Source organism: Ictidomys tridecemlineatus, chromosome 3 (assembly GCF_052094955.1).
Source record: "Ictidomys tridecemlineatus isolate mIctTri1 chromosome 3, mIctTri1.hap1, whole genome shotgun sequence".
NCBI classification, from domain to species: Eukaryota; Metazoa; Chordata; class Mammalia; order Rodentia; family Sciuridae; genus Ictidomys; species Ictidomys tridecemlineatus.
This window is the reverse complement of record NC_135479.1, coordinates 18112278-18124566: the sequence shown is the minus strand read 5'-3', so window position 1 is coordinate 18124566 and position 12289 is coordinate 18112278. Positions and strand designations below refer to the sequence as shown.

Here is a 12289-nt window from a genome sequence, read left to right as displayed (position 1 = left end):
CCTGTGTCTCTCCTTTCTGTAAATGGCCTTAATGTGTGACTCAGGCCCTCTCCCTCCTGGGGCTTGGCAAGGAGTTTGACTACTAGGGGGGGGAGCAGGGAGCTGGGGGCAGGAAGGGAGCCCCCAGGAACACACAGAGAGGAAGGGGCATGACTTCCCATTCTCTCCCATTCCGGGCGAGGAAACAGACACCGGGTGGAGGCCCAGCCCTCCCTTCCTTGCCTACCCCAACAAAGACACTGTCCCTGCTCTGGCTTCTGCCGAGCACAGGGTGAAGCAAGCAGGACACTCAACCTCCCTGTTAAGGCCAATGCCAAAAAAGTCTCTCTTCACTCCAGAGACTCCAGAAAGCTGGACCAGCCCAGTACCAGCTGTACTCTTAGGGCACAGTGCTCGGTTCCCACCCTCTACTCTCTCTGCCCAGCTGGGGTGGGCAAGACTGTTTAGTGGCCGCAGTCTGAGCCCAGAACCTCTTTTCCACCCTACTCTGGCATGTCAGTCCCCTCTGGGCCAGGAGGTGCTCTGTCTGTGGAGGTGGAGGGAAGGACCTACCCTGGGAGGGTCTCATCGGCACTGGAAGTCTGGTGCAGTCAGGGAAGAGAAAAAAGAAAGGGGGTGGGAGCAGGAAAAGGAGGGACGACAGGGCAGGGAGGAGATCATGCAGCACCAGGCAGGGTCCTGGGGAGAGGGCAGCTAGGAGGGCCAGGATCAGAGCCCTAGTCCCAAATGGCAGAACTCCCAGGACCACCTAAACTCATACACAGAGATAGGACACAGGGTCACGTTCAACTTAGATTCCAGGTCCCCACCCTACTGCAGCGTCTCAGTGCCCCCGATGCAGGCAACACCTGAGGCATCTCCAGAGGCTGACGGGCAGCTTTTCCATTCAGTGTGCAGGGTGAAGAGGCAAGAGGCATTCTCAAACCCGTCAGTCAAGGACCCAAGTCTGAGTGTCCCTTGCTTCCTTGCTCTGGGCTGGATACCCTATTTTTAACTTTTTCCATTGCTCCTGCCTCTCAACAGCTCCATCTCTACACTTAACCCCTTCTCAGTTCCCAGTTGCTGGTCTGCTGAGTCCACTGCTGGCCCCTGAACGACTGAAATTTGAGGCTATTAGTAGATAGTTGGCAGAGAGGGCATGGGGGAGGTTCAGCAGTCCTAACTCTGAAGGTCAGAGCAGGGTCACCTGCCACCTCCCTGCCTTGGTGCTGTGTTATCTTTGAGTGCCTACAGGAGCAGAGGCTTCAGGAAAGAGCAGGCGCTGGCTGGCAATGACAGTGCCAGGAGGTGCCCATGCCTTCTGCCTCTGGCCTCCCTGCCTATGATGCCAGCACCTCTCTCTGAAACTTTCCAGGAGGAAATAAATGCCTGTGGGCTGGAATAGAGCTTCAGGTGTGTCCCAAACAGGTTGATCAACAGAGAGGAGTGACTTTTACTCAGAAGACGTCACAAGCAGTTCGGAGGAGTGGTTCCTAAACAGTGGGGAGTGGGACCAAGAATTTGAAATTGCTGGGAAGCTCGCCTATTGCAAGAAATACTCAGGGGTGTTTTTTCCAAAGTAGAAAGTCCTTCTATTAGATCACAACCCCCAGCTGCCTCTGAGTCCCCCCACAAATGAGTTAGCACCCACCCCGTAGGATTTCTGGATGGATCACAGGTACGGATTCCAGTTCCCAGCTGTCTGCTCAGGTTGACATGGCTGCTCACTGCCTGCCCTCTCCTGTTGGAGGTGGCCAGGATGGAGAGCTGGGTTCAGGAAGCCCTCGCTACACCTTGCAGGTGCTCAGAAAGTCTACCTGTTGAGTTGAAGGAACAATGACACATTCATCACGGCTCATCCCTGTGTCTAGACCTGTGTCCCACAGGATAGAATGTAGGCCTCACAGCAAGCTACAGGTGAGTTTTAAAATTTTCTAGTAGCCTAGTTTAAAAAGAAACAGATAAAGATAATGCATTTTATTAAATCTGATATATCCAAACCATTCTCACTTCCACATGTAATCAACAAAAAAAATAATTATTGGGATGTTAGGTTCTCTTTTCTTTTTTTTTTTTTTTCACTAAATCTTTAAAATCAGGAATGTATTTTGCTCTTGAAGCACATCTAGGTTTGGACTAGTCACATTTCAAGTGCTCAGTGGCTACAAGTGCCTACAACTGGTGCTATGAAGTAGCAAGACTGAAACCCAGGAAACTTAAGGTAAGGAGGAAGAGGCAGCAGACACACAGAGGGATCTGGATCAGGTACAACAGACGCTGCCTCACCAGAGGTCAGAGAAGCCGTGTGTACAGTCCTTTCTGGAAGGCAAGACGGGGAAATTATAACTAGAGTGAAAGACCTAGATTTGCTTTGCCCTGAAAGGGGCTCTGAGCCCTGGGACTTGCTGGAAGTAATAGAAGATTTCTACCAACCTTTCCAGAAGGTCAGCGGGAGAGAGAAGCAGCCAACCCTGAGGCTGGGTGCCAAGAAGACTCCTGAAGACTTCTAGCCAAATGCTCAGAGCTCTTGCCCATGGGCTCTTCAAGCCATCTGCTGTTGAGAGTAAAATAACGAGGGTCAGTGCTGAGACTCGAGCTATTGTTATCATGTCCTCTGAGAGGCTTCAGCTTTTACGACCTGGGGACCAGCCCTGGTGACAGTTCCTGAAGAGGGTCCTGGGACCCCTTCCCGTGGTGCAGGAGTTCTTAGAGGGCCTGTCAGCATCCTGCACCTTTGTCTTGGCCCTGGTTAGGTCGCAGAGCAGAGGGGAAGACCTTCCAGTAGGCCACAGGCCACATTCCAGGTCACCTCTCAGGACCGAGAGCCACCTGGCTCTGCAGAATGCTGACAGAACACCTCCGAAGAGGGAGTTTTAGCAGCAAGGAGCCCTTAACAGACTCCTGATTGTCCTCTACTCCCTCACAGAGCTAGTCACCTGGTCCAGCTGACACAGATCAAGACTAAGCCAACGGGTGAGGGAACAAAGGCACTTCTCAGGGGGTTGGGGGACTCCAGGTCTCATCCTCCAATCCCCACTGCTTCCTTGGGAAGTGCTGGAGCTGAACTCTGAGGTGTTAACCCTGCTCCTCTCATCCCCCGACCCCTCCCACATGGCCCTGGCCTTCATCCGCCTGAACCCCTGCCCGTTGGGCAGCCTCCAGGTTTCCTGACAAGTGCCTGACTGGCTGCCAATCTCCACTCTCCCCGAGAGCCGTCTGCTTCTTGCTGGCAGTTCCAGTGCCCACTTGGGTTTAAAAATAAACTTGCTCTCTGCCTTTCCTCCAGCCTGACCCCTGCAGCTTCTTCCATGTCGAGCCTGATCCTGGCTCCTCTGAGAATAAGGTGTCACCCTCATTCCGAGGTCACTGTGAAGACGTGCCAGCCTCTCCACCCAGGGCAGACCCAGTGACGTTCACAGGGGAAGCTCTGATCACAGGGCAACTGTCCCTTCTCCAATCTGAGGGTCACTCCTGGGTGGAGAACTAAAGCACAGGAGTGGGGTGGTGGGAGATAGGGCTTCTCTTTGGGGAAAAGAGACACCCCAGGATGGCTTAGACTGCTGTCACTGCAAAACCAGTTCCTAGGCTCAGATAGGCACACTTGCTGTGGCTCCGGGCTCTGCCCTGGATGGCTGTTCTCCTTCTTCCCCAGCATTTCCTCCCACCCCCTCTGCTCCCTTCAAATGTCTCTGCTGCCCTCTCCTACTTCCCCTGCTCTGAGGGTCTCCTCCCACTCTTTTTTTTTTTTTTCCATGCTGGAATGGAACCCAGGGCCTTGCACTCTTGGCCAAGAGATGTCCCTCTGAGGCCACCCACAGCCCCACCTGCATTCTTGTCACTACTTCCAGGCCCTTCCACCAGGGCCAACCCTCCCCCTGTACATCTAATGCCTTTCCTCCTACAGTCTTAGAACATCAATTCTGCCATTCACCAATCCTCTCCCCCAATATCTTCTGCTTTCCATGACTCAAGGCCTTTCCATCCTTTAAAAACAAACAAACAAACAAAAAAAAAAAAACAAAAAACAAGCCACCAAATCCAACAGGCCCCAGTGCTTTTACAGCTTCTCCATGGAATTGTTCCCAGCCAGCTCCTCACCACCCCTCCAGCCCTGGAAGCAAACTCTGGGGACCACCAATTCCAAACCCACCTCCTCCCTCTGACTCAAGGCCACAGCCAACTCCACTCTCAGCCACCCACCCCATCTGCTCCCGCAGCCGGGTCTGGCTGCCAGTGTTCCCAGCTCACCTCTCCTGCTCATTTCCACCCATCTTTCCTTCTAGGCTGCAACCTGCAGAATTTCTTTCAATTCCTTGAAAGTTCTGACCCTTGGGCCTTCCTCCCATTTATGATTTCACCCCCACATTGACTCCTACTCATCCACTAGGCTCAATTACCTGTCACTTGCTCCAGAAAGCCAGCCTGGGACGGGTGCCTTTGCCCTGTGCTCTCAGAGCACGTTCCCATCAGTGCCCTGAGCCTGGAGCTCACCTACTCCCCCGTGAAGTGGGGACCAGCCTGCCTCCATGGGTAATTTGCAGCACGGATTCTGGTACCTGCAGCACTGGGGCTTAATCAGTGTTTGCAGAATGAGCGAACCAGAAAAACTAAAGCAGGCCAGATGGAGGCGTGTTGGATTAGAACCAAGGGGAATACACAAGAGGGCCCCAAGACCCAGACCAGCTCACTGCTGTACTAGTTAACTGGGGTTTGATGGGGAATCTGAGTGGCTTCAGGATGTAATCACAATACAATTTGAGACATACTCGCTGATATGTGCTTAGTGTGGAAATTTCTTTTTCATTGCACAATAGAAATGAAAGAACAACTTACCTGTTGCTGCAAAGAAAAAATTGGAATTACAGGCTGGGCACGGTGGCGCAGGCTGGGCTCGAGAGGCTGAGCAGGAGTATCACGAGTTCAAAGTCAGCCTCAGCAATTTGGTGAGGTGCTAAGCAATTCAGTGACACCCTGTCTCTAATAAAATACAAAATAGGGCTGGGATGTGGCTCAGTGGTGGAGTGTCCCTGAGTTCAATCCCTGGTACACCCCCCAAAAAAAATTGGAATTATATTCCCAACCCCCCTCCTCACCATTAGCTCCCCTCTTCAGCTTTCTGGATTTATCAGTGGGAAGCTCATTCTCCCCATCACCCCTCCAGGAAGCCTTAGAACTCATGGCCCCTAGATGTGGAGCACTGGCTCTGGGCCAGTCCCTCATGACATCTCAGGTGTCACTAGCAAACACCAAACATGGAGCTATTGGTGTCCCCACTCCACAGGTAATGAAACCAGAGGTAATGAAACTTAGAGGATGCCCCACCTTGAGCATCATGTGCCTGGTGCTGTTGCTTTTATGTCAAGCCCCTATATTCTGCAACTCCGTGAGGCCACCAAGGGGGTCTGGTTCAAGGCTGTGTCCTCCCAGAGCTTTTATACAGGACCACCTGCCACACTTGTTGGGAGGCTGCTGACATGGCCCAGAGTGCAAACAGAGCTCTGAGATGGAAAAAGCACTGCTGTCCCCAGACACAGGCCTTCCACCCTCTTGCAAGGACTTTTACGGATTCATTCCTTTCCTGCGCCTTCCTGAGCCATTCATAACCGTCAAAACTTTATAGTGTTTACTTACTAAAATTACCTGCCCAGTGTCTCCCAGCACTTAAGGAGAAAGAATAAAAGATGTAAGGAAAAAAAATCTTAACAGTGTCACAAAGGGAATGGAAACTAAAACCCTGCTTGTTCCAGCAGAAACACAGGACCTGGAGATGAAAGGAACCCAAGAAAATAACTGCCAGCCCCCACCTCCCTTCCTTCTGCACACTTGGCCTTTGTGTGGCTTCCTCTAAAAGCAAAGGATTCTTTATTGGGAAACACAAATTTTCTACCCTCTGGCCCTTCACATAAATGCCATGATTTCCCCCCACATAAGGCTAAAAATCCTTTCAGATTCCTTAAGAACTTCTGGCAGGCCACAGGCCCAAGCCTTGCCCTGCTCTGTCACTCCACTCTAGACATGTCCCAGTCTACCCACGTTCCTCCTAGAGCACATCACACAGAAATGGAGCACACCCCAGCAGCTGGTCACCTTCCTTGGTGAGGGCACTTTATTTCTAAGGCAGCAGTCCCTGTGCTCTGGTCAGACCACATCAGAAGTGGGTACTTACTGGCCTCCATCTTCCCATGATCTGGCCTAAATATGGAGATTCTCAATCTGAGAAATTTATTTGGGCTAAATTTGATAAGGCTTCTAGTTTTCAGGATGGTGCTTAAAACAGCTTGTCAGCCAGGCAGAATGACCATGCTTCTAATCCCACAAACTCAAGAGGCTGAGGTAGGAGGACTGTAAGTTCAAGGCCAGCTTCAGCAACTTAGGGAGGCCTCAAGCAACTTAGTGGAGACCCTGTCTCATAATAAATTTTTTTTTAATTAAAAAGGGCTTAGGATATGGCTTGGTAGTTAAGCATCCCCCAGGTTCAATTCCTGGTACCAAAAAATATAATAAAAAATTAAACGGCTTACCAATCCTTATACAGAGAATTTATTAATGAAGATACTAGACAGTACCATTTTGGAGAGAGAGCAAGGGATCCTGTCTTGTTCTCGAGAACCCTGAATGCTGCTGTGGCAAAGAGCACTATGCTACAGCAGCCAGGTACCCACTTGTGCCTCCAAGGGAGTTCCCAAGCAGAAGGCGGGGTGACAGAACTGTAAAAAGTACCCTGAGATTTGGGAAGTGAAACAATGAGAAGGTTTCCAGGACCTCATTGACAGGCTGACAGGGGAAACCTGTACTGGAATTCACCAAAACAGACACTTGGACAGAGAGGCTTTTGGGAAAAGGATATGTTTATACATTTTTTTGTACTTTCAATTCTTAAGATATGTACATATATATTACTTTTTGGAGGGGGGGGACTAGGGATTGAATCCAGGGTTGCTTTACCACTGAGCTACATCCCCAGCCCTTTTTCTTTCTTTTTTTTTTTTTGAGATACAACCTTGCTAAGTTGTTTAGGACCTCGCTAAGTTGCTGAGGCTAGCTTTGAACTTGCAATCTTCTTGCCTCAGCATCTCAAGTAGCTGGGAATACAGGTGAGCCCCACCTCGCCCAGCTGTAAACTGTTATTATTTTGGTACTGGGGATTGAATCCAGGGGTACTTTACCAGGGAGTCACATCCCCATTCCTTTTTATTTTTAATATTGAGACAGAGTCTTCCTAAATTGACTCTTAATTGCTGAGGCTGGCTTGGAGCTTGTGATTCTCCTGCTTCAGCCTCCTGAGCTGCTGGGATTACAGGCATAAACTACTGCACCAGTCTAGCTATAAATTTTATAAGAAGCATGTAATAACTTCATAACTGGAAAAAAATAAGTCAATAAAACTGAGAATTATCCTCCCAAAAGGAGGCAGAGCGTAGGCTGCAGTGGCGCACACCTGTGATTCCAGTACGCAGGAGCTGAAGCAGGAGAAAAAAAAGAAAATTTAAAAGGGCTGGAGATGTAGCTCAGTGGTAAGGTGCGCCTGGGTTCAATCCCCAGTCAAAAAAAAAAGGAAAAAGAGATATGGTATTTGCACTAGTCATTATACTATATACAATGTATAAACAATGAAAACAGGTACATTTATTGTCAGTAAATTATGCCCTCAAAAGGTAATGTTAAGGGCTGGGGATGTGGCTCAAGCAGTAGCGCACTAGCCTGGCATGTGTGCGGCCCGGGTTTGATTTTCAGCACCACACACAAACAAAGATGTTGTGTCCACCGAAAACTGAAAAATAAATATTAAAACTCTCTCTCTCTCTCTCTCTCTCTCTCTCTCTCTCTCTCTCTCTAAAAAAAAAAAAAAATTGATCTCCTGGTCTCCTTGGCCGACTACTCTTATAAAAAATTAAAAAAAAAAAAAAAAGGTAATGTTAAGAAGCTTAAAAGGTAGCACATGCCTATAATCCCAGCAACTCAGGGGGCTGAGGCAGGAGGACCACAAGTTCAAAGCAGCCTCAGCAACTTAGCAAGGCCCTAAGCAACTTAGCAAGACCCTGTTGCAAAATAAAACAAAAAGGGTTGGGGATGTGGCTCAGTGGTTAAGGTCCCTAGGTTCAATCTCTGATCCCTACCCTCTCCGCACCCCACCCCCCACCCCTGACAAAAAAAGAAGCTTAAAAAGCTCTTAGATCTCTTTCATTTCACTTTAAGGTCTGTACCATAGTGCACAGTTATACTCTCTATGGGAAGTTAAGTCACGTACACTAGCAGTAGATGTTCTGCTGAATTTCTAAGTGTTCCCTTTCAAGCAGTTAAAGTTCTCTAATTTTGGTGCCAACAGTTTTGGATCTGGGATCCTGTAGTCTGCTATTACTAAAGATAGCAATTGAAATTTCACTGGATATGGTTCACTAAGAGTGGACATATGCATATGCTTGCATGTGCATAAATATTTTTGGAAAGAATTGGTAGACTAAACAGTGGGAGGAGTGGGAACAGGAGGGATTATGGTGGCTTTTTTATATCCATAGTATTGATTTTGCTTATTTTTTTAATTGAATTTTAGTTGAGCACAGTAGTATACACCTGTAAACCCAAAGACTTGAGAGGTTGAAGCAGGAGGGTCACAAATTCAAAGCCAGCCTGGATAATATAGTAAGACCCTGTCTCAAAATAAAAAGGACTGATGTTGTAGCTCAGTGGTAAAGGAACCCTGGCTTTAACTCCCAGCTTCAAAAAATTAATTGTAGTATCTGTCTCTATATATCTTGAGATGCTATAAAATTCAAGTCTTTAAAAAATTAATTGTAGTAAAATACCATGTAAAATTTACCCTTTGGTTTTATATATTTATATTAACTATATATTTATATGAAATATATATATATAAATAAAATAAACCAGATTTTTTTGGGGGGGTTAGACATTGATCCCAGTGGTCTTTTACCACTGAGGCACATCTTTGATCCTTTTTATTTTTCATTTTGAGACAAGGTCTTACTAAGTTGCTGAGGGTCTCAGTAAATCGCTGAGGCTGGCCTCGATTTTGAGATTCTCTTCCTCAGCCTCCCAATTCCTCCTGGAATTCCTCCTGGAATTACAGGCGTGTGCCACCATGCCTGGCCCTCTTGATGATTTCTAAGTGGATAGTTCAGTAGTCTTAATTATATTCACATTATTATGTAACAGAGCTCTATTTTCATCGTGCTAAACTCGAAATCTTGGCTGGGTGGGGTATGTTGGGGTATGGTGGCTCATGCCAGTAATCCCAGAAACTCGGGAGAATGAAGCAGAAGGACGGCCTCAGTAATTTAGGCCCTAAGCAATTTAGTGAGACCCTGTCTTGAAATTTTCAAAAAAGGGCTGGGGCTGGGCGTGGTGGTGCACACTTGTAATCCCAGCAACTCGAGAGTTTGAGACAGAAGTTCAAGTTTGAGAGCAGACTCAGCAATTTAGCAAGATCCTGTCTCAATATAAAAAATAAAAAGGGCTGGGAATGTGGCTCAGTTGTTGAGTGCCCCTAGGTTCAATCTCCAGTAGCAAAACAAACAAACAAGCAAACTCTACCCATCAATCAACTAATTTCTCCCTCCCTCTAGTCCCTGACAAATACTATTCTACTTTCTGTTCCTGTAATTTTTCTTTTTTTCTTTTCTTTTTTTTTTTTTTTTTTTTTTACTTTTTTGGTGGTGCTGGGGATTGAACCCAAGGCCTTGTGCATGTGAGGCAAGCACTCTACCTACTGAGCTATGTTCCCAGCCTATTATTATAATTTTTACTGTTTTAAACACAACATATAAGTGGATTCATACTCACACAGATGTCTTTTTGTGACTGGGTTTATTTCACTCAGCCTATGTCCTCAAATCCCATCCATGTTGTAAGCATAAAATGATTTTCTTCTTTTAAGGGTGAATAATAATTCTGCTGCATGGATATATGACATTTTAAAATCTATTCCTCTCTCTATGGACATTTGGGCTGTTTGTACCTCTTGGGCATTCTGAAGAATGCTGTTTTAAGGATATGCAAATATCTCTTTGATATCCTGATTCCAATTATTTTGACAATACAGTCAGGAGTGGACTTTTTCATTATTTTAATTTTTTATTTTTTGCAATATTGGGGACTGAACCCAGAGCTTTGCACATGCTAGGAGAGTGCTCTACCTCTGAACTATATCCCCAGCCCTGGACTGTTTTTTACAAAAGCAGGTTGCTGCTAGCCTGAGTTTGGGTTAATGTGGTATTATATATTGTTACTTACTGAGGAAATTGCAGAACCAAAAAACGTTTTACATCATAGGAGAGTCGCCATAAATAGGAAAAACCAATATTCCTCACTGGCAACACGACTAAGTATCTTTTTGTGTGAAGCAGCTCAGACTCAAGTCAACAGTTTTTGTTCATAGTTTTCTTTTTTTTTTTTTTTTTTTTTAATTTTTTTTTTTTTTAAAGAGAGAGTGAGAGAGAATTTTTATTATTCATTTTTTAGTTATTGGCGGACACAACATCTTTGTTGGTATGTGGTGCTGAGGATCGAACCCGGGCCGCACGCATGCCAGGCGAACGCGCTACCGCTTGAGCCACATCCCCAGCCCTCATAGTTTTCTTAATATCTGATTAAAGTCTTTCCCATCTTGTTACCAGACTTCAGAATGCACGTCAAACTAAAATTTGCAGATTCATTAACAAATTCAATTTACAAATTATTCAGCAAATAAAAACAGGACAAACAGGTAAACCTGAATTTTAGATAACAATTTTTGGCAGGGTGCTAGGGATTGAAAACCAGGGAATCATGTGCTCTAACAACGAGCTAAATACCCCAAGCCCAAAGGAACCTTTTTTTAAAATATATTTATTTTTTAGTTTAAGGGGGACACAATATCTTTATTTTTATGTGGTGCTGAGGATCGAACCCAGTGATCACTCTACCATCCCAGAGAGCACTCTACCACTGAGCCACAACCCCAGCCCCCCCAAAGGAAATTTTTGATGTATGTTCCATGTAATATAAAAACCAGTCATTCATTGCTGATCTGACCTTCAAATAAAAACAGGCATCTTGTATTTTAACTGGTAATGCCAAATCAAGGGTCAGGGGCTTCTGCTCAGGCATCTGTTCTAGACCAATCTATGCTGACCTTCTTGCACTCTTCTCAGGCAGACCCTGGCTAGACTAGTGTTCCACATTTCTCATCTCACAATAATCCTTCCTGGGGTTGAGGAGGAAAGATCCCAAGTTCAAGGTTAGCTTCAGCAATTAAGTGGGACCCTCAGCAACTTAGTGAAACCCAATCTCAAAAAATAAAAAGGGCTGGGATGTAGCTCAGAGGAAAATGCCCCTGGGCTTGATTCAGTACCAGAAAAAAAAAAAAAAAAAAAACAAGACATCATCTCCCCAACATCTTTATCCTCATTTCTGCCAAATACTGTACTCTGCCTTCTAGCTATTTCTCAGGACCATAGCTTGCTATTCAGAAGAGTTGGTGTGAATGGTTACTCACTGCTTAAGCGCTATGTATTAAATAAAAGTGCCCACCCACACTATTTCTTCTAGGTCACCCCCCCCAACTCTGCCCCAGCAAAGTAGAATTCTGGAACCAACAGTATAATTACAAATTGGTCTATAATCTGACTGGTCCAGATCCTGCAGATCCTTGTTGATGTTTCCAAAGTCTTGATCACTTTCCAATCTGAAATGTGAAGTAAACAGTCCTGACAACTTGCATTTACTGTTTCCAGGGTTTTTAAGGTTCAAAGTTTCTTATGGTGCCCCAGTCTTCCTGCAGACCCCTCTGCAGTCAGAGGATGAGACCTGTCACTGCTCTGAACAGCACCTGGGTAGAGACCCAACATGCTTTTGCCTGCTGGGCTGAGGCCACAGCTGCAATGTGCCTTCAGAAAAATGGGCCAGGCCAAAGCAGCTCCCTGTCAGTGTTTTTCAATGTTCCTGGCTCAAAGATAACATTTCACTTTCACAGGACTACATATACTAAAAATAAAAATGTTAAAAACCCATCTAGTTCTGTATCATTTTCCCCCACGGTCAGGTCCCATTCAGGTCACTGGCCATGTGCTGAAATCAGTTATGAACAGTTGCTTGGTTCTGCCTTGCCTGGAGTTCAAAGAGGCTGGCCTCCCTGGGCCTTCTGGGATGGCCTCAGGAGAGCAGAGAAGATAAGGACACTTGTTTGTGGGAGATTCGACCAAGGATAAAAAGAGGGAATTTAGTTTTTCCTTGACACCAGCAAGGGGCTTCCTTAGTTTTCTTTCACAACTCCCCAGTCTAGTTTAAGTAGGCCTGGCATGTGAAGGGCAGG

The 12289-nt window shown here is 46.3% G+C and overlaps 1 long non-coding RNA gene across 1 annotated transcript; it reads right to left on the bottom strand.

Moving 5' to 3' along the window:
- Positions 1–1941: 1941 nt before the first annotated feature.
- LOC120884078 (uncharacterized) lies at positions 1942–3410 on the bottom strand. Its single transcript, XR_005726276.2, has 2 exons — positions 2413–3410; positions 1942–2298 (listed from the first exon to the last, which is right to left on the bottom strand). It is a non-coding gene; the product is annotated as an uncharacterized LOC120884078 (long non-coding RNA).
- Positions 3411–12289: the final 8879 nt, after the last annotated feature.